The sequence below is a fragment of the Leopardus geoffroyi genome, chromosome D3 (genome assembly GCF_018350155.1).
Source record: "Leopardus geoffroyi isolate Oge1 chromosome D3, O.geoffroyi_Oge1_pat1.0, whole genome shotgun sequence".
Classification (NCBI taxonomy): Eukaryota; Metazoa; Chordata; class Mammalia; order Carnivora; family Felidae; genus Leopardus; species Leopardus geoffroyi.
Genome location: NC_059339.1, coordinates 39887985 through 39909251, shown reverse-complemented (window position 1 = coordinate 39909251; position 21267 = coordinate 39887985). Strand labels below are relative to the sequence as shown.

Below are 21267 nucleotides of genomic sequence, written 5' to 3'. Positions count from 1 at the left end.
CTGCCATAGATAGTGGCAGATCTCATAGATCTGGGCACTGTCGATTGAAAACCTTCTGGAAAGGATTCAACATTACCAGGAGTTTGGAAGAAGGTGATTCCAACCCTCATGGATGAGAGGTTCAAGACTTCAGTGGAGGAAGTCACTGCAGATGTGGTGGAAATAGCAAGAGAACTAGAATTAGGAGTAGAGCCTGAAGATGGGATTGAATTTCTGCCATCTCGTGAGGAGTTGCTTCCGATGAATGAGCAAAGAAAGTGGTTACGTGAGCTGGCCTCTACTCCTGGATGACAACAAAGGATTTAGAATATTCCTTTAAGTTAATTGAGAAGGCAGTGACAGGGTTAGAGAGGATTAACTCCAATTTTTAAAAAAGTTCTGAGGGGTAAAATGCTATCAGAGTCGATCTTTGTCCTATTTTAGGAATCGCCACAGCGACTCCACCCTTCAGCAACCACCACCCTGACCGGTCAGCAGCCAAAACATGGAGGCAAGAACCTCCATCAGCAAGAAGATTATGATCTGCTGAAAGCTCAGGTGATGGTTAGCATCCTTTTTAAGTTTGTTTGTTTTTTTTTAAGTATTTATTTCCGTCATCTCTACATTATGGGGCTCACACTCATGACTCAGGGATCAAGAGCTGCACACTTTTCTGAGTCAGCCCGGTTCCCTGATGGTTAGCTTTTCTTTTCTTTTCTTCCTTCCTTCCTTGAGCAAGTATGTACGTTGTGGTTTTCAGACACGATGCTATCGTACCTCGATTACAGTCTAGTGCTTGCCTTGTTGAGATACTTACTTCATCGTAGTAGTCTGGAACTGAACCTGCACCATCTCTAAGGTATGCCTGCTATGTACAGCATGGTGACAAGTCAACAATACTGTACTATATGCTTGGAAGTTATCAAAATATTATATCTTAAATATTCTCCCTATACACATACACACGAGTTAATTATGTGAGGGGCAGATGTGCTCATTTTCTTGGGATACCATTTTGCAGAACATACATGTATCAAATCATCATGCTATATACCTAAAGCTTACACAATGTTATATGTTAATTATATAGCAACACAGCTGGGGAAACGATATGCCAATGTTCACCCTCATCACCCTCCTAAGAACAGGAACCGTGGGGCACATGGGTCCCCTCAGGAGACCACAAGAGAGAAAAGGATTTTTGGACTGCCTTATCTGACTGACTCTCTAAATAGTTTGCACTACATCCCAGAATTTGTGCTTGTCTGTGATATTCAAGCAGTACGATGGTGCTGTTTACCTTCTAGACATTGCAGAACGCAAGACAGGGTTATACCATTTCTCCAGTTTTTCCACCGAGGTAAAAGTTTGTAACCGCCTGAGCCTACGCTGCAATAAATGATGTGACAATGACAGTAAGATGAGATTAAGAATCATTAGGGCACTTGTGTTCACTACCAGAAGTATGAGGCTTGGTTGTTCGGCCATCGTTATTTGGCTTTTCTACTGTGAACAGAAACATGGAACTTTTTTCAAGAGAAGTATTTCAGTGATGGCATTTTGGCTCTTTGGTAGTCAGGGACTCCAGTGCTTGCTATCTTCATGTTCTTTCTAGAGTCACCTCCAAGTTTAAGGCCATCCACCTCATGTTTCCAAGACAGCTGCTGGAGTGCCAGCCTTTAGACACAAGGCCAGACGAGCATAAGTAGGAAGTTAAAGGGGCAAATCTCCAACTGAGTCAACTTTCTGAAAAGATAGGTAATGTCCCATGCTACCCTTTCACTAATATTAACCAGAACTTACTTAAATGGTCACATCTCATGCTGCCTTGCAGGCTGGTAAATGTAGGCTTTCAGCTGGCTACTTGGAATAAAACTGGAATTCTGAGAAGAACGGGGAGAATGCCTTAGGTAAACAACTAGAAGTCTAGACTCCACCACCTGTGGAAAACTGCCAATGTATTAAGAGTCGAAAATACTCATCATTTCACTGTGTGAATGACAGGGTTATATTCACTCGAGTATACTATCTATATACAATACTGGGAACTCCTGGGTGTTTGAAAAGTGGGGGTATTTTTTTTCCTTCTCACTGCCCCAGATGTGGTTATGTGCTCCTTCTCTTCAGCAGAGTTTTCTTATCAATTGATAATTTTGTCCTAAAGGGACAAGAATCCTACAGCTGTATGGATTGTACGTATTGTTTTGCTTCAACCTTAATTATAATGTTTTCCCATGCTGTCTGTCTGTCCAGGTGTTGTTCTTCAACCTGCTAGATTCTTCTTAGGAGAATGCAGGTAAGGATTGTGCTCTTTCCAGAGCTCTCCTTTTTTTTTTTGTTCCTGTCCCCTTATTCTTAATTAGCTTATTTCTCAAACATCTACTGAGAGCCCATTATATCTGGCCTTCAGCTGGTAATAAGATTTATTTTTCATCTTTGTGTTTCTTTACCATCCATGTCCTTCCCATCTAGTTGTGGAGATGTCAAGGGAGCACGTTGAGCCCGTTTTCCTAAGTGCTCAAGAGATTAGAGGGATTGGGGAAGACAGGGTGCAAAGGAGGAGTGCCCAGGCATGTCTGGAGGAGGGGGAGCAGCCTTCAGAGAAGAGGCATTGCTTGGTGTAGGGGCAAACAGTTTAGACAACTTTCTAGTCTTCCAGACAGAACACAGCACTGGCAAGGACAGCACACTGTTTGAGATGGACAGACTGTAAGATGTGACAGGAGGAGAAGGGGCTCATGATGATTGTCTCCTTTCTCAGAGAACACAGAGGCTGTGAGGTACAACACTCCCAACCCCCATCTCTATCCACCTTTATTTCTTACTGTGGCTTCTCCACTTCCCATGCCCAACAGAATTGTTGACTCCCAATTTCCTTCGGAGTCAGTCTCCTGCTTCCATCCCCACATTTGTCCCTCTGTCCCTTTTCACCTGGGTGGTTATGCAAGTCTCCTCACTGTTTCCAGCCTTCGCCACCTCTCCTGCTGGCTTACACCTACCCTCCACCCAGCCAAAGGAGCGACTTATCTGATTCTATAAAACAAACACTTTGGTAGCTCCCATGGCCCCAAGGCAAGTTCAAATTCCTTAGCAGAGTACAGGTGGTTCTTCATACCTCTGGCTACCTTCTCAGCCTTGATGCTGAGACACAGGGACACAGGCAAACACTGTGAAACACTGGCCATGGGCTCACAGTGCAGAGCCTGTTCCAGGGAGGTGGCCCCAGGCTGGGCTTGGAGGGACCCACACCATTTTTCAACTCCCACTGGCTGGAACTCTTCCCTTTGGCCACACCAAACTGCAAGGAGCGGTGGGTGGGGGCATAAGATGTTGCTGCAAGCAGTCTGCCCTAGAGCCCCCTTTTCAGCTTTGTCCTTTTACCTTCCATACTATAAATTTTCCTTGACTCCCTTGGTAACAGATTTTTCCTATTTCACAAATTTGTTTTACGAAACTACTAAGTTAGTAGTACTGCCTTTTTTTTTTTTTTTTAAGTAGGCTTCATGCCCAGTGTGGAAGTGAACATAGGGCTGGACCTCACGACCCTGATATCAAGGCCTGAGTTGAGATCAAGAGTTTGGAGGCTTAGTTGTTTGTTTGTTTTAAGTTTAGTTATTTATTTTGAGAGAGGGGGGCGGTGGGGAGAGAATCTCAAGCAGGCTCCATACTGTCAGCACAGGGCCTGACCCTGCCCGGAAGGATACCACAATCTGCAAGATCATGAGCCAAGATCAAGAGTCAGATACTTAACTGACTGAGCCACCCAGGTAGTCGTTGGGGAGGGGGGATCATTGGTCCTTATTGTTCACTTTAGGCTTCAGTGTCTTGTGCTATTGATTTTCCTTAAATAATTATTGCTAACACTTCCTTACTGTGTATCAGGTACTGTAAGCATTTATTTAAAACGCTTTTCTAAGATAGGTTCTATTATTTGCCCCAGTGTACAGATGAGGAAACTGAGGCACAGAGTGTTAGGTTACTTGTCCAAGATCACACAGCTTGATAACTGGATCCGAATCCAGGCAGTCTGACCGCCACCCCCCCCCCCCCCCCCCCCGGATTGTATGGTATACTACTTTTCAAATGTGCAGTGCGTTTTGGATAGATGTTTAAGGTTAAAAATAAGCATTGAATTGAATTGATTAATTTAGGTGGTCCATGGAGGTTTCTTCCACTTTTGTGTAAGGGGAGGTCAAACCACAATGATCATTTTTAATGTGCTCCACTCTGACATTTTTCCTTTCCATTCTCTGTGCAACTTTCTAATACTTCAAGGGGAAACAGGAGCCCCCATATGGGAGCCATTGCACAATTCTATAGAATACTTGTAACCAATCACACAATTAAGAAAGAAGAAAATCCTTAGAAGTTGTCAATATGTGGCTCATTTTATGGTGGACACTAAATACTTAAATAAATTCAATGAATCTACTTGTAATTATGGTCTGAGTAATCTATTTTATGGCCCAAATTGTAGACAGTATACTTCTATAGTCCTAAGCTAGCAAAATGAACTTAGATCCAATTATAAACATTTCCATATCCCTAAACTAATGTGATGATTTTAGATCTGTAAAAGACTCTGAAAATAACTCCTGTGTCCTTGTCTCCACTTGGTGAGACTTGGAGACCTGTTTTCTTTTTTGCGTTCTAGAAAACACTCCGCTCGTTTTTTAAGGACGATTTCAGCCTTCCAGTCCTTTACAGCAAAGGATAAAAATAGGAATTATTGTACAATCATTAGAATAAGCACAATCTGGACAGGAATCTGTTCAACACTGTGTCCTCATTTTGTGGCACAAAGCTGACATTCAAGAACCATTTTCGATAGGTTCTGCCTCACCTTTTCCGTTCACAGGTCGGTGGCAATGTCAGCGGGGCGAGTCGTTAAGTTCTCACAAGATGGCTCTGGCCGACTGTGGTTTTGATCATTAGTGCTTCTGGCCCTGCTTTTAATCAGCAGCACTGAACACTGGCCCCAGGTCCTTGCCAGAGAGCAGGCCTTTTAACGGTCTCCTTCTCACCTCTTATTGAAGGCTCTTGACAGAAATATTGAAGGACAAGTGTTTAAAGGATCTGTGGTCAATGCATTCCTTACTGTGACCTTTCCGTGGATTGAAAGCTCTGAAGTCTTTCCCCAGATAAATATACTTAGAGCCCACACACAGAAAATGGTGTCTACAATTTCAGAGACCTGCATCCTCTCTGAAGCACATATTGACCCTAGAGAATCCAGCCTATGATAACAAACAGGCTTCAGGCTTCAATTTTGCCAATTCTAATAAATTGGTAGTGATGGCCAAGGGCACTTGTTTGGAAAATCAGCCCATTTTGGCCTTTGCAGAAAAGAGCGCGATGACCTGGTTGTACACGCTATGTACACGGGAGGAAAGTGCCGGGCCTGCTAATGGGCTATATTTGTGGCAGCCTTTTTCTGGCGGTTAAGGTACACTATCAACAAGCTGTGTATGTTTTCCACACGCTTTCCCATTTCTCCAGCAAACTGCTTCCTTTGAGTTGGATTTAGCCATTATGCCCTCATGTCGTATGAAGGCAAAAAAAAAAGGTTCCTGTGCAACCTGCTTACCTGTCAATTTTTGTTGTCAGAATTTCATAAGGAATACTGGCCACCACAGGTCAGTTAAGTCCCTGTCAAACCGAGGTGTCAGGAAAAGCTTTGCTTCACCGGAGAATGCTATGCTTTCACGACAATGACTATATACGAATGATATAATATACGGTTGCTTTCCACTTCAGCTTTGAGGAATATCAACTTGATGTCAGTAATCATCCAGGGCCCAAATTCAGCCTCCAATAGTGCTAATTTTTGTTGATAGATTTATTGATAGATCTATCAGTCTCTCTCCACCGATCCGTCCTTACAGGCCACTTCAAATCATTGGTGGCACAAGGCAGGATCTTTAAAAATAATAAGAAAAATAGCTCTCCTCTTTTGGCTTCAGACCATTGAATTCACCGCTTTAAGACCAAAGACTAACAAACACAAGCCATTAACAGATTAGTCTATCCATCTAAGTCACTGGTATACAGTTGGGGTCTTCTTTTTGTCTCCTATTCCCTCCTTCCAGTAGGACTAAACGGACTTCTTCCTAGAGACAGAGTCTAGTGTGAAACCCTGACAGGTTTTTTTCTTTCTTTGCAGTGCAAGTGCTCGACTTCAGCTTTAATTGCCACGGCATCCATCTCAAAGAAGGCTCTCCTTCAAAGATGGCGACCTCCAAGAAACACATGGTCAGCCCCAGGACAAGACAGAGCCAGGCTACCTCACCCCACTGAGCCTCCTTGGTTTCAGAGAACTCGATTTCAATAACTGACCATTTGGGCCACGTGCCTTTTCTTTTCTCACCTTTTTTTGAAATTCACCAATAGTGAGCGAGCCCCTGAACCCTAGGCCCCTACCCTCCACCCTAGTAAAAGCAGAACCTCTGGCCTGTGCATGCTCTCCCTCTGTGACCTCATTGTGGGGTCCCCGGTGCACGGGGTAATCTCCAAGTCTTGCAAGTCAGAAATCGCTATCTTTCCAAAGTTTCCTGATGGTGGTTGCTACAGAGCATCTTGCAATCATAGAAAGAACCACAAGGGCCGATCCACCGACAACACTGGTCATTGATAGGCTGCGAATGCGCTAAAACAACTTATGTCAGCAGGATTGCACGGTTGCTCTTGCAGTTAACTGAGGGGAATGCCCTTTACCTGTTTGCTCACTAGCCACCCAACTGAGGGAATTAACCAGCTGGGAAACCATCTGGGGTCTGTGGCACTGCTATGCGCTCTTACGTATTGCCTTCGCGATATGCTCCCTGCGGTATCCAACCCAAAGAGTCATGATACAGTTACGAACAGTCTCTGCAGAGTGATGTGATCAAGGTCATAGGCCTAATGAGATGTTAATTACAAAGTCCTTGAAGTGCCTGGTGGCTCAGTGGGTTGACCGTCTGACTCTTGGTTTTGGCTCAGGTCATGATCCCAGGGTCCTGGGAAGGAGCCCCTCGTTGCGTTCTGCACTGAGCCTGAAGCTTGCTTGAACTTCTCTCTCTCCTTCTGCCCTTCTCTCTCACTCTCCAAAAAAAAAAACACAAATTCTTTTAAGTCCCTAACTAACATAGGAAAAGGTCTCCCACACCTTAAGGCTAAGGAGGGTAGATTAGATTGCAAGGGTATTACTGCAATAAAAAACCAGTGAGGGAAACCAGAGGGGAAAACACAACAGAGGCCTTGGTTTGTGTGTCACCACTTCACTCACTTCTGTCAAGCTTCATCCCTCGATCCAGTTAGGAGTTCAATTACTGGCATTATGAGTTTAAACAAATTAATGGAAAAATATAAATATATAAACAATAATGGAAAAACATAAATGTCCTGGACATCTGGTGCCAGCACCTGCTAAGAATCCTGAGGAGGTCAAGCAGCCCTTCAGGACATGCAAAAGGCCCAGGGATGTTTCCGGGTGTCATTCCAGGCCGGGCCCATGGACACGCTAAGACTCTGGGGGTTGAGCTCTGGAGGCCTAGGGGCTTTCTCACAGTAGCAGAGGCAGAAGCAGAGCCCAATCCCAGGGGGGTGGGGGTGGGGGGGTTGTCTCATGTGATCCTGGGATGAAAAGCAGCTGCCTGTGAAGAGGCCTCACTGATGTCATCCACATTTTTTCCAGTAACGACGTCCAAGATTAAAGGAGCAACAACAACAACAACAACAAAAAATCAAGAAATAGACTGAAATTAAACTAGGCCCTGAAATTCAACCCTTTCTTAAAGACTTTATACCACGGGAAGGAGAGAGGGGAACTAATTGGCTCTGGTAAGTTTTCTTCTTCCTATGATAGGGCTCCGGATTCTTATTCACAGCCGCAAAAACGGGTCAACGGATAGCTACCTCCCAAGACTCTGAAATCTATAACTTTAGTAAAGATTCAACCAGGCTCTATGCTCATTTCCTTCCATCACAGTGACCATGGCTAAGGCTCACAGTGAATGGGAAACATTAAGATGAGGCCCAGCTCCTGCTGAGCCAAACTGGCATAATCCAATGGGTTTATCATTTCAATGAACCTAGTGACCCCAACGACCACATCTTCATTTCCAAGCCAGAAGAAGCCCCCTCTGACCCCGAGTCCAGAGAAGTATTCTTTACAGGGCACTCCCTAGTCTACTTGCAGGCCGCATTACTGCGTTTTAATTGGGGCCATTCAAACTATCCACAAGGCCTAAGAGAAAACCTGCACTCTTTTTCTGCCCCTTGAAGATGTAAACCTTATGACGCCTTTGACATGGAAATACACCAGAAGGTCTCTGAAACAATGACCACACTGGTCTGAGAGGGAGGGAGGAAGAAAGGGTAGGAAAGAAAGAGAGGCCTTTTTAAAACACAAGCTGCAAATAAAGACTCTCTAGCCCAGACTCTTGATCACAGCCGCCTTCAGATTACTTCCAGGAACAAATACAAATTGTAAAAGTCTTCTCTACAAATAGTATAAAAGATGTTAGCCACCTGAGCAGGTAAGCTTAACTGATTCCATCTGCCAGAAAAGCAATCTACTTAATTGTCTTAAAATTAAGGGCTTATATAAATTGAATATTCACAAAAATTCTCAAATAAAAACAAGCCAATGAATTTCAGATTCATGTGATCTGGGAATACATTTGGTAGTAAAGCTAATTTAAGTTGGCTGGTTTGATTAAAACAGACATGTCTTCAAAATTATCAGCATTAAATATAATGCAGATAAATAACTGCCTGGGTTTACTAGTTGACTACATGTACTCTCTGTTGCAAAATGTGTCAGCAAAAATTAATTGTGAATAATGGTTGACTGTAATGTCTCAAAGTTTTTGTGGGTAATTTACACATAATTGTTAAGAAGGAGTAAATTGAATAGATGTAAATAAGATTAAAAGTTTACCCCAAAACTTTTAGTTTTTCCAAATCTTTTTGGCAATCTGAAACCTTACTGTTTTGCTAAGTAAATTAAATTCACTGAATATCTAGATCATTTCTAAATAAGACAGAATAGTGAAACATTAATCCCTGCACATAGGGAAGCCAAAAGGAGATAAACCTACTACCAAGTAACTAAAGATAAAATTTAGGTCTGTTAGTAAACATATTTTGTGCTTTATTGAAAGATGATGATTTCTAGAAATATATGCTTTAAAAATTTTTTTTTTACATTTATTTTTGAGAGAGACAGAGTACAAGAGGGGGAGGGGCAGAGAGAGAGGGAGACACAGAATCCGAAGCAGGCTCCAGGCTCTGAGTTGTCAGCACAGAGCCCGAACTCACAAACTGTGAGATCATGACCTGAGCCACAGTCAAATGCTTAACCGACTGAGCCACCCAGATGCCCCTGTGCTTTTTTTATAGTACAAAGTATTTTTTAGTTTGCCAATTCACAGACCACTAATGTAAAAGTTCACAATTCTGATTTTCTTAGTTAAGCTTCCTAAGACTTCAGAATTCTAATTAATATGTGTGGCTAACACTACTAAAAATAATAAGGGAAACTATTCTGTATACAAGAAAAGTAAGGTGTGTGCTTTTGGTAAAAGAAGGTATGAGGAATGGAAATGCATCTTTGTTGAGGGAAAAGTAACAGTGTTCTAAACTGAGTCTGGGAAAGAGGTAAAACGGTAAAATTTCAATGTGAACAAGAAAGTTGTTGGCTTATGAAAAAGGAACCTTTGGGAAGGAATTTTATGTGTGGTCAGGAAATTTAAGTAAATGAGTTTTAACATTGAAAGTATATTTGTGGGGTGGCTGGGTGGCTCAGCCGGTCAAGTGTCCGACTTCAGCTCTCGATCTCGCTGTCCGTGAGTTCGGGCCCCGCCTCGGGCTCTGTGCTGACAGCTCAGAACCTGGAGCCCGTTTCAGATTCTGTGTCTCCCTCTCTCTGTGCTCCTCCCCTGCTCACGCTCTGTCTCTGAAAAATGAATAAACCTTAAAAAAAAGTATATTTGTGTGGGACAAAACAGAAGAGACTGATATATATGGAGAACAAATTGAGGGTTACTGGAGGGGTTGTGGGAGGGGGGATGGGCTAAATGGGTAAGGGGCACTAAGGAATCTACTCCTGAAATGATTGTTGCACTATTTGCTAACTAATTTGGATGTAAATTTAAAAAAAAAAATAAAAATAAATTTAAAAAAATAGTGGGGATGCCTGGGTAGCTCAGTCAGTTGAGCATCTGACTCTTGTTTTGGGCTCAGGTCATGATCTCATGGTTTTTGAGTTCAGGTCCAGTGTCAGGCTCTGTGCTGGCAGCACAGAACCTGCTTGGGTTTCTTTATCTCCCCCTCTCTCTGCCCCTCCCCAGCTCATGCTTTATCTCTCACTCTCAAAATAAATAAAATAAACATTAAAAAAATTCTTTCATGGGAATGCAAGCTGGCGCAGCCACTCTGGAAAACAGTGTGGAGTTTCCTCAAAAAACTAAAAATAGAACTACCCTGCGACCCAGCAGTTGCACTACTAGGTATTTATTCAAGGGATACAGGTGTGCTGTTTCGAAGGGACACATGCACCCCCATGTTTATAGCAGCACTATCAACAATAGCCAAAGTATGCAAAGAGCCCAAATGTCCATCGATGGATGAATGGATAAAGAAGTGGTATATATATACAATGGAATATTACTCGGCAATCAAAAAGAATGAAATCTTGCCAGTTGCAACTACATGGATGGAACTGGAGGGTATTATGCTAAGTGAAATTAGAGAAAGACAAATATCATATGACTTCACTCATATGAGGACTTTAAGAGAAAAAACACATGAACATAAGGGGAGGGAAATAAAAATAATATAAAAACAGGAAGGGGGACAAAACAGAAGAGATTCATATATATGGAGAACAAACTGCGGGTTACTGGAAGGGTTGTGGGAGGGGGGATGGGCTAAATGGGTAAGGGGCACTAAGGAATCTACTCCTGAAATCATTGTTGCACTATATGCTAACTAATTTGGATGTAAATTTAAAAAAAGAAAAAAAAGTATATTTGTGAAAAATTAGAATTTGGTGCAAATTTAAAATTAGATTTTTCTCTCTGTTAAAAGGACAAAGTATTCTTGAACTATTATTGGTCTGTTCTTGATAAAAGATTGTAAAAGTTTTTTTATCTTTTAAACGTACCTGCCTAGAAAACAAGGATTCTGTGTTTTATCAAAATAATTTCCTGTGTTTAATCAGGTCTTTGATTAATCCCAATCTTCTTCATAGTGAAAGACCTAAGTTTTGCTTAGAATTATGTAACCTTCTTTATTTGCCTGTGAAGTCTTTGTCATTTTGGTTAAACAGATAACTAAGTATTGTTTCATGGTGACCTATGATTCTTGTTTTAAAATCTTTTTGACATTTTGACAAACTTTCCCAAATTCTAAATTCAGTCTTTGCATTTAGGGAACTTTGGAACAGTCTAGAACATTCCTGGAAGACCTCAAAAGATTTGTTAAAGTAATTAAGCTTATTTGGTATGATAAATTACGTGTGAAGCACCATCAAACAGATGATGCCAACCATGTTAGATTTCATTCATGTGGATATATGTTATTAAAATGTTACAGGGATTGTATGAAACTCCTAGCAACTTAATATGTCCTTGGATGTTACCACTTATAATTAGTTATCTTAAAATGTTGTGTACCACAGATGAAAACTCCAATTAAAAGGGCAGAAGACAGGAATAGACATTTCTCCAAAGAAGACATCCAGATGGCCAACAGACACATGAAAAGATGCTCAACATCACGCAGTATCAGGCAAAAGCAAATCAAAACTACAATGAGCTATCACCTCACACCCGCCAGAGCGGCTAAAGTCAACAACACAAGAAACAACAGTTGTTGGCGAGGATGCGGAGAAAAAGGATCTCTGTTGCCCTGTTGGTGGGAATGCAAACTGGTGCAGCCACTCTGGAGAACATTATGGAGGTTCCTCAAAAAGTCAAAAATAGAATTGCCCTATGACCTAGCAATCACACTACTAGGTGTTTACCCCAAGAATACAAACACACTAATTCAGAGGTATACATGCACCCCAAAGTTTATAGCAGCATTATCTATAATAGCCAAACTGTGGAAAGAGCCCAAGTGTCCACTGACTGATGAGTGGATGGAGGTGGTGTATACACGTACAATGGAATGCTATTCAGCCACAAAAAAGAATAAAATCTTGCCATTTGCAATGATATGGATGGAGCTAGAGAGTATAATGCTAAGCAAAATAAGTCAGAGAAAGACAAATACCCTATGACTTCACTCATGTGGAATTTAAGAAACAAATGAGCAGAGGGACCAAGAAAAAAAAAAAAGGCAAACCAAGAAACAGACTCTAAATCATAGAGCACAAATTGATGGTTACCAGAGGGGAGGTGGTTGGGGAGATGGGTAAAATAGGAGATAGGGATTAAGGAGTATATGAATGATAAGCGCTGAGCGATGTATGGAAGAATTGAATCACTCTGTTGTACACCTGCAACATGTAACATTGCTGTTAACTAAGTGGAATTTAAAAAGAAACATTAACCATGTTGGATGTCACAGAAATAAACAAATTTCCTTATCAATTGCACTGTAATGGACTCTGACCTTTAACCATGCCATTTTTAAGTCTTGTATCATTTACAAACAGTTATTCTTTTACTGAGATGCTTTTATAGAAGTATTCCTGCAAAAGTGTTTCATCTTTTTTTTGTAAGTTTTTTAAATGTTTATTTTTGAGAGAGAGAGAGAGAGAGAGAGAGACAGAGTGCAACAGGGGGAAGAATAGAGAGAGGGAGACACAGAATCTGAAGCAGGCTCCAGGTTCTGAGCTATCAGCACAGGGCCTGATGTGGGGCTCGGACTCACAAACTGCGATATCATGACCTGAGCTGAAGCTGGATGCTTAACCGACTGAGCCACCCAGGTGCCCCCAAAATGTTTCATCTTTAAGGAGATTCATGAAAAAAAAATTACAGGTTTCTGATAACTTCAGTATCATAAAACTGACCTGGGAAAAAATTTTCCAAAACGAATGGAAAAACTGAATTCGAGCAGAACAAGAATCAATCGCATGGTACTGAATAAATGGAGGAGGAAGACTATAATTTTCATGCCTTTTTGTTTGAAATCTCGCTGGTTCTTTAATCTTTTATTTTCCAGATATGAGAAAAATAAGCAAACTCTCACAGCAATTTGGTATATTATACCTTTCCAGGCATAATGGAAACATTTATCTTTTTCTCCTCTCTGATCCCTCCGAAATTCAGAAACTTAGTATTCTTATTTTTATGGCAATATATTTATTTACGTAAGTCCAATAAGACTCTGTTCTCCCTTAAACAGGACAGAATTGGAAAGACTGGTTGTATTATTAAGTCTTTGACTGGAATGTCGTATTTGATAGAGACATTCATAAACTCACATACAACCATACAACTTTAGGACACTAAGGTTGAATTTATGCAGCTAGTGTAGCTCCTTTGAAATACTAGCCTGACACCTTGCTTACAGGGTTTCCAGCAGCCTTGCCCATTAAGAAGGTTACTTCCTGGGACGCCTGGATGGCTCAATCAGTTAAGCTCTGACTTCGACTCAGGTCATGATCTCACTGTTGGTGGGTTCGAGACCCGCGTGGGGCTCGGAGCCTGGAGCCTGCTTTGGATTCTGTGTCTCCCTCTCTCTCTGCCTCCCCTGCTCACTCTCTCTCTCAAAAATAAGCATTAAAATTGTTTTAAAAAGAAGGAGGTTACTTCCTGGCAGGTGTAGGAACCTCAGGATATTTTTAGGACCTCAAAAAGAGAGGAACGAACCCAAACCTATAGGTATTGCAGGCAAGTCTGGTACAAGTTCAATCTGAGATTTCTTATGAAAAGTTCTGGCAAAGCAGGTTATAAATTCTATATGGTCATTTTTGCTGCATTTATGTAAATAGGTCAAGTTTATTGAAACTAGACTAAATTTGCAAACAAATTAGTTTTACTGTGGGTATCTTTGACCGAAGTGGGGGTAATTATAGAGAGAAAAAAATTGCCTTTCAGGAGAAACTAATGCACACTTGTGGATATTAGATTCCAGTGCTCTTAACTGTCTGAGGTTTCGTTTTCTTATATTTTTTTAAACATTTATTATTAAGAGACAGAGACAGAGCACGGGCCAGGGAGGGGCAGAGAGGGAGGCAGACACAGAATCCAAAGCATGCTCCAGGCTCCAAGCTGTCAGCACAGAGCCCAATGCAGGGCTCGAACTCCCAAACCACGAGATCATGACCTGAGCCCAAGTCGGACGCTCAACCGACTGAGCCACCCAGGCGCCCCTGAGGTTTCGTTTTCTACCTGTAAATTGGACTGGATACTGAATTCTTCTAGTTTCCTCTAATATTTGGCTACAACTTTCTAAACCAACATTTCCAATTTTCCCCTACTTCTGACTTGGAATCATTAAGAACGAAAACTGCCCTCTTGCTAAAGCCATGCAGACTGAAGTGGGAGAACTTGATATAAACTTCAGAGAAATCACCACACCAACTCTTGTTCGGAAGGTCCTCATGCCTAGTGCTGTGTGGGCCACTCAGAGAGATCGCCAGAGATATTCAAACTGCAACCCAAGATATTCTATCAGAATGTTACCTACCGTCTGTCCTCACTCCATCTGAAGACGCTTTAAGCCTGATATCTGGAAATCCTGTCTGGCTGCTTTCAGAACTCAGAAATTGGGATTACAACCTCCCAATCATTAACTTTTGCTTTTTATTCCATAGCACTGCCTCTTATTAAAAGCCCGATGCAAGTACTTGTATCATTCAGGCCTATTTTGGGGAGCCTCCTGAAACAAAACAAAACACAACCTTTCACCGAACTGACCTATTGTGAGGACTAAGAGACTAGTTTAGATGAGATACGGAACAGTCTACCAACTCAGGACAGATTCATACCCACCTATACTAGATGGTCCACGATGTTAAAATATTTCACAGTACTCCCCAAACCTTTGACCAGACTCCTAGGGCCCCCAAGGTCACTGACTTTACTTCACTGTGGGACCCTTCAAGTTTGGGACAGTAGCTACTGAGGGGATTTCAGACTATTGTGTCATTAGGATTTGCTACTATGGTCCTACTTAGATATGTACTTTCTGAGTTAGCATATGCCCTACCCCTGACTTTAAGCTTATCAACTTCCCAAGCATTACAGGGTAGGCTGAGACCAGCACAAAACATGGATATTTAGCCTTTAATTTTATAGATGCCTAAATAGACAAAGAAAATAAATTTTTTTTTACAAATATAATACCAATGTCAATTTGCAGTAGATTTCAGAGTGTGTTTGATTTTGATAGAAACAAACCTTGGGGCGCCTGGGTGGCGCAGTCGGTTAAGCGTCCGACTTCAGCCAGGTCACGATCTCGCGGTCCGTGAGTTCGAGCCCCGCGTCGGGCTCTGGGCTGATGGCTCAGAGCCTGGAGCCTGTTTCCGATTCTGTGTCTCCCTCTCTCTCTGCCCCTCCCCCGTTCATGCTCTGTCTCTCTCTGTCCCAAAAATAAATAAACGTTGAAAAAAAAATTAAAAAAAAAAGAAACAAACCTTTAGTTCCAATAACTTCCCCACAACAATCTGGCTTTCTTGTGGTCTTCAATCTTTGCCCCCAAGACTGCTATTTCAAGGACTCCCATTTCAAAGATATAGGAGACAGAGTGTGGGGGGGGGGGGGGGGAAGCAGGATACACGGAAACTCTTCCGTAGGTTCTCTTGGAGAAGGTTCTGTGGAAGAATCTGAGTACATGGGTGTGTACATACAGCTGGAGGTCACCCTTGAAGATGACCCGTGAAGAGATGGGTGGCAGTCACCGTGAAGGAAGCCTCAAGTGTTACACCAGTCTTTTTTTTTAAAGTAAATTTTGGGGGGCGCCTGGGTGGCGCAGTCGGTTAAGCGTCCGACTTCAGCCAGGTCACGATCTCGCGGTCCGGGAGTTCGAGCCCCGCGTCGGGCTCTGGGCTGATGGCTCGGAGCCTGGAGCCTGTTTCCGATTCTGTGTCTCCCTCTCTCTCTGCCCCTCCCCCGTTCATGCTCTGTCTCTCTCTGTCCCAAAAATAAATAAACGTTGAAAAAAAAAAAAAAAAGTAAACTTTAAAGTACCCAGTGTGGTGCTTGAACTCCTGACCTGGAGATCAAGAGTCAGTCACATGCTCTACTGACTGAGTCAGCAAGGTGCCCCTGCACCAAGCTTTGCAATACTTCTGAATTTCTTATGCCCGTACAGTCCTGTTGCTCAAGTTCATCAACACATTAAAAATGTTTACTGAATCGGCGAAATTGCTTCTCCAGGTCTGGGTACAACGGCAGGTTAGGGAGGCCTGAGTGTGATGTTTCTACCTACACGATCAGCATGGTAGGGACAAGGCGGATGAATCTGGGTTCAGTCCTGGCCAGTCACTTATTCTTCGTGTGAGCCTCAGGAAGTTTTGCAAATTCTGTCTCCATTTTCTCATACGTACAATAGAGATGAAAATAGTATCCAACTCCCAGTATCATTGTGCAGATCAGATGCCCTATCTTATGTGACATGCACATGGCGTGTACTAAATGCACAATAAGGATTTCCTCCTTTCACCTTCCCAGCCCCTCAGCCCTCCAGCAATATTTACAGATGATGAAGAAGGGGGCAGAATTTTCAGTGTTAGTCACACGCCAAATCACGTTGTGGTAGTCAAAATAAAAGTGAGCCCAGACTATAAGCAAATGAATGAGCCATGTGATCTGAACACAGAATTAAAATAAGGACTGCGTGTGCAGAAAATGTGATCTGAAAATATGTAACATATAATCAACAACATCCTTTCCTAGTTTCTCTCGCGCCGCCCCCTCCTCCCCCCCTCCCCCCCACCGGCCCCCTAGGTAGTAGGATCAAGAGAGTGAACAAAGGTAGCAACTTAGGGCAGGGGTTGGGCCTTCTGTTCCCTGATATATCCCAAGTAGGTAAGCCAGGACCCTCATATGGATTAATGATGCTTCATAAGTATTTGATAAATGGAAGGGAAAAAGAAAGCGAGAATAAAGTAAAATACAGTGGGAAAGAAAACAGGAACATTCTGGGACTGAATGCTCTGTTTTCCCCAGAGTTCAGGGACAAAAATAATGATTTCTAACAAGCCACAGAAAAAGTCTTAAATTTTCTACTAGAGAAAAGGTGGTTGATCTTAGTCACTTTCTTCAAATACATACAAAGGACATCTGTAAACGGTTTCTGCACCCCCGGTATAACCAGAGGTGACAGATCAAGCCACAAGTGGCCTTGCTGAAACCGTTCTCTCTTCAGGTAGGAGGACTCTCTTGCTCTCCCGACCCAGCCTGGACTTAAATATAAGGTGTCGGGGCGCCTGGGTGGCTCAGTCGGTTAAGCAGCCGACTTCGGCTCAGGTCATGATCTCACGCTCCGTGAGTTCCAGGCCCCCGCCGGGCTCTGTGCTGACAGCTCAGAGCCTGGAGCCTGTTTCAGATTCTGTGTCTCCCTCTCTCTGACCCTCCCCTGTTTGTGTTCTGTGTCTCTCTGTCTCAAAAATAAATAAAACGTTAAAAAAAATGTATATATAAGGTGTAATGTTTGACGCCGAAGACAAAGTAGTTCATCTGCACGCTAAACCTAGGTGCTCAGGTGAAATGGTTTGTTGGTGCTCAATGTTTGTTCTGCCGATTGGTGAAACGATCTTCAGTTTTCCCTTGAACCACATGAATTTGAACCCCGTGGGTCCACTCATACACAGGTCCGTCTGTATGCGGCTTGTTTTGAATAAATACGTTGGAATTTTTGGGTGAGATCTGTGACAAATTGAAACCTTTGCCGATGAACGGCATGGCTTAGAAATACCGAAAAAGACCGGGATAAGGTATTCACGAATGCGTAAAATATACGTAGACATTCGTCCAGTTTATTTAGTCGCTATCATGAACTACAAACAAACCTATTGTAAGAGGTCAGAATTTATCAACACTTGTGCACACAAACACACGCTGTACATGGTACCATTTGCAGTCAAGAGAAATAAACGAATGGATAAGTACAGTAGTAAATAACTGCTAAAATTAACCATGGTCCAAACTACACCACCGCAGGGATTTTCCAACCGCTCCCAGTTGCTTTTGTGAGCTCAGTGTTGGGAGTGTCTGCTTAAAACTCCCCACGATGCTAATCATGTCCACATGAGCAGCTGGTCTGGCCAGTCAATTAAGTAGCACAGTAAAAAGTCATCTCTCCTGGTTCTCACCTAGTTTTCAAAAACCTTAAATAACACCGCAGGACCCATATGACGTGCCACTAACGATGCTAGAAATGCTCCTGAGGAGCCCAGAAACGTCCTGACCTTACAAGAAAAACTCGAGGGGCTCGGTAAGTACCGAAGATTGAGGACTGCAGCTGTGTGGTTGCCAACCAGTTCCAGATAAACGAGTCCAGTGTGAGGACCGTTTTAAGAAAAGGAAATTCATGGGGCACCCGGGTGGCTCAGTTGGTTGGGAGGCCGACTCTCGATTTCGGCTCCGGTTGTGATCTCATGGTCCGTGAGATTGAACCCTGCGTCTGGTTCTGTGCTGACAGCAGGGAGCCTGCTTGGGATCTCTCTTCTCCCTCTCTCTCTGCCCCTCCCCTGCTAGCTCTCTCTCTTTCTCTCAAAATAAAGTAACCTTAAAAAAAAAAAAAAAAAAGGAAATTCACGAAGCTTTTGTAGATACAGCAGCGGAGTGAAAACCTTGCACTTTTTGTGAAATACCTTTTTGATTTGAAAATGCAGCTTTTATGGGGATGCAGGATTGCTATAGGAAAGGCATACCTATAGATTCCAGCATGATTTGAGAAAAAGGGAAGTTATTACACGACAACGTAAAGCAAAAGGAAAGTGAAGGATCTAAGGCTGGAGAATTTAATGCCAGCAATGGATGGTTTGATAATTTTAGAAAGGGATTTGGCTTAAAAAAATGTCAAGACAACAGGAAAAGCAGATTCTGCCAACCAAGAGGCAGCAGATGAATTCCCAGGTGCCATGAAGAAAATCATTAAGAAAGGATATCTGTTTAAACAGGTCTTCAAGGCAGACAAAAGTACTCTATTCTAAAAGAAAATTGCCACAAAAACCATTTATTAGTAAAGAAGGGACGTAAGCACCAGTTTTAGGGCAACAAGGGATAGGCAAGCTGCACTGTTTTGTGCAAATGCGGTGGGTTTATGATCAGTACTGCCTTTATCTATAAAGCTGCTAACTTTCCAGCCTTGAAGGGAAAAGATAAATGCCAGCTGCCAGAGTTGTGATTGTATGGCAAGGAGGCCTGGATGATGAGAACCCTTTTTCTGAATTGGTTCCACCAATGTTTCTTTCTGAAGCCAGGAAGTAACTTGCCAGTAAGAAACCACCTTTTAAAAGTGATCTTGGACAACGCACTTGCGCCCCACGCCTGCCCCCCCGCCCCTCCACTGAGCCCCATGAATTCAACACTGAAGATGTCAAAGTGATCTACCTGCCCACAAACACAATGTCTCCAATTTGGCCTCTTGATCAGTCTTAAGGACCTTTAAGGCTCATTACACACAGTACTACATAGAAAGGATTGTCCGTGTTCTAGAAGAGAATCCAAACCAGACATCATAAAAGTCTGGGAGGATTACACCACTGAAGATGCCACCGTTGTTACAGAAGAAGCCATGGAAACCATCTAGCCTGAAGCAGTGAATTCCTGCTGGGGAAAACTGTGTCTAGAGGTTGCACATGACTTCACAGGATTTATGATAGAGATTATGACATAGAAATCGAAGAAATCATGAAATAGATTGTGGACATGGCAAGAAGGCCATGAGGTAAAGGGCTTCTTGGAGAAATTCCCGAATTAACAGGCACCACACCAGATGAATTAAGAGTTGTCTTGACGGACAGGAGTTGTCTTCATGAACAAATTGACGTTAGATAATCTGGCAGAAGAATCCTGATTATTCAAGACTGCTTTTGACTTCCTTTACAACATGGACTCTTCTATGATATGGGTGCTGAAACTAAAGTACGTAGAGGAAGAAAGATTGGTATTGTACAGAAAGCTTTTTAGAGAAATGAAAAAGCAAAAAAAGGTCAAATTATGAAATACGTATTTCTGTAAAGTTGCACCCGCCTCTTCTGTCTTCCTTTCTACCTTCTGCACCTCTTCCCCCCCACCACCCCTCCTCCTCCTCAGTCTACTCAACAGGAAGATGATGACAATAAAGACCTTTAGGATGATCCACTTCCATTTAGTGAAGAGTAAGTAATCATTATGCTGCACCGTTAATAAACATCCGTTGTGTCTTCATGTGAAAATATCATAACTGTATGGCAAGAACTATGCGAAACATTTTCTGTCCTCCTCGTCATCACTGCTTAAGTATTCATCACGTAGAATATCACAAACCAGATTTGTATGGAAGTGGGATAGCCTATCCTTTCACAGGCATGGGGTCAGTGATATTTAACATAAAATTAATAATGTGTTAGTTTTCTTTGCTTTCAAAGAATTACCACACAATATCTCTGACTGCCATCTTTCTCTCCCTCTCTCCATACCCTGCCTTCTCCCCCCGCCCCCCACCTATAACTGGAGAAACTATGTATCAGCCTGTCATCACAGGTAAGTGTTTTTTTTTAATGTAACAATATTTTCAATACTGTACTATGAATATGACTGTAATCCTGTATACCATAAGATTTTATAAGAGTTCATTCACTAGGGTACAGACTGGGCTACCATGAAGCAACTGTATCCATTACAATAGGCTACATTAAGCACTCATCTTGCTGCTTCTTCATTATCAATCAATGCATCATTATACCTATAAATAAAAATGAATTTCTTATTCACCTTACCTTTCACTTTCGATGTCTAGTGTTAGTAATACAGAGCTACAGTGTGTTGTATAATATAAGGCAATATTGATTAGGTACTGACAGATATTTGTCTTCTAAACAGAGGATGCAAACTTATGGTATCAGTAAATACAGGATATATATATATATATATATATATATATATACACACACACACACACACACACAGGACAGATATATATATATATAATATATATATATATATATATATATATATATCTCCTTATGATTTTCTTTTCTCTAGTTTATTATAAATAGACTGTATAATATAAGGCAATTATTAGAAATAGACTTGTATAATATAAGGCAATATTGATTAGGTACTGACAGATATTTGTCTTCTAACCAGAGGATGCAAACTTATGGTATCAGTAAATACAGGACAGATATATATATTATAT

The 21267-nt window shown here is 42.0% G+C and overlaps 1 protein-coding gene and 1 long non-coding RNA gene across 9 annotated transcripts in view; one reads left to right on the top strand and one right to left on the bottom strand.

Annotated features, from left to right (window-relative positions):
• Nucleotides 1-21267, bottom strand: part of DLGAP1 (DLG associated protein 1) — a 902804-nt gene that overhangs the window by 471516 nt on the left and 410021 nt on the right. The window lies entirely within an intron of this gene.
• On the top strand, nt 1214-6435 carry LOC123588599. Its single transcript, XR_006707926.1, has 2 exons — nt 1214-2275; nt 6143-6435. It is a non-coding gene; the product is annotated as an uncharacterized LOC123588599 (long non-coding RNA).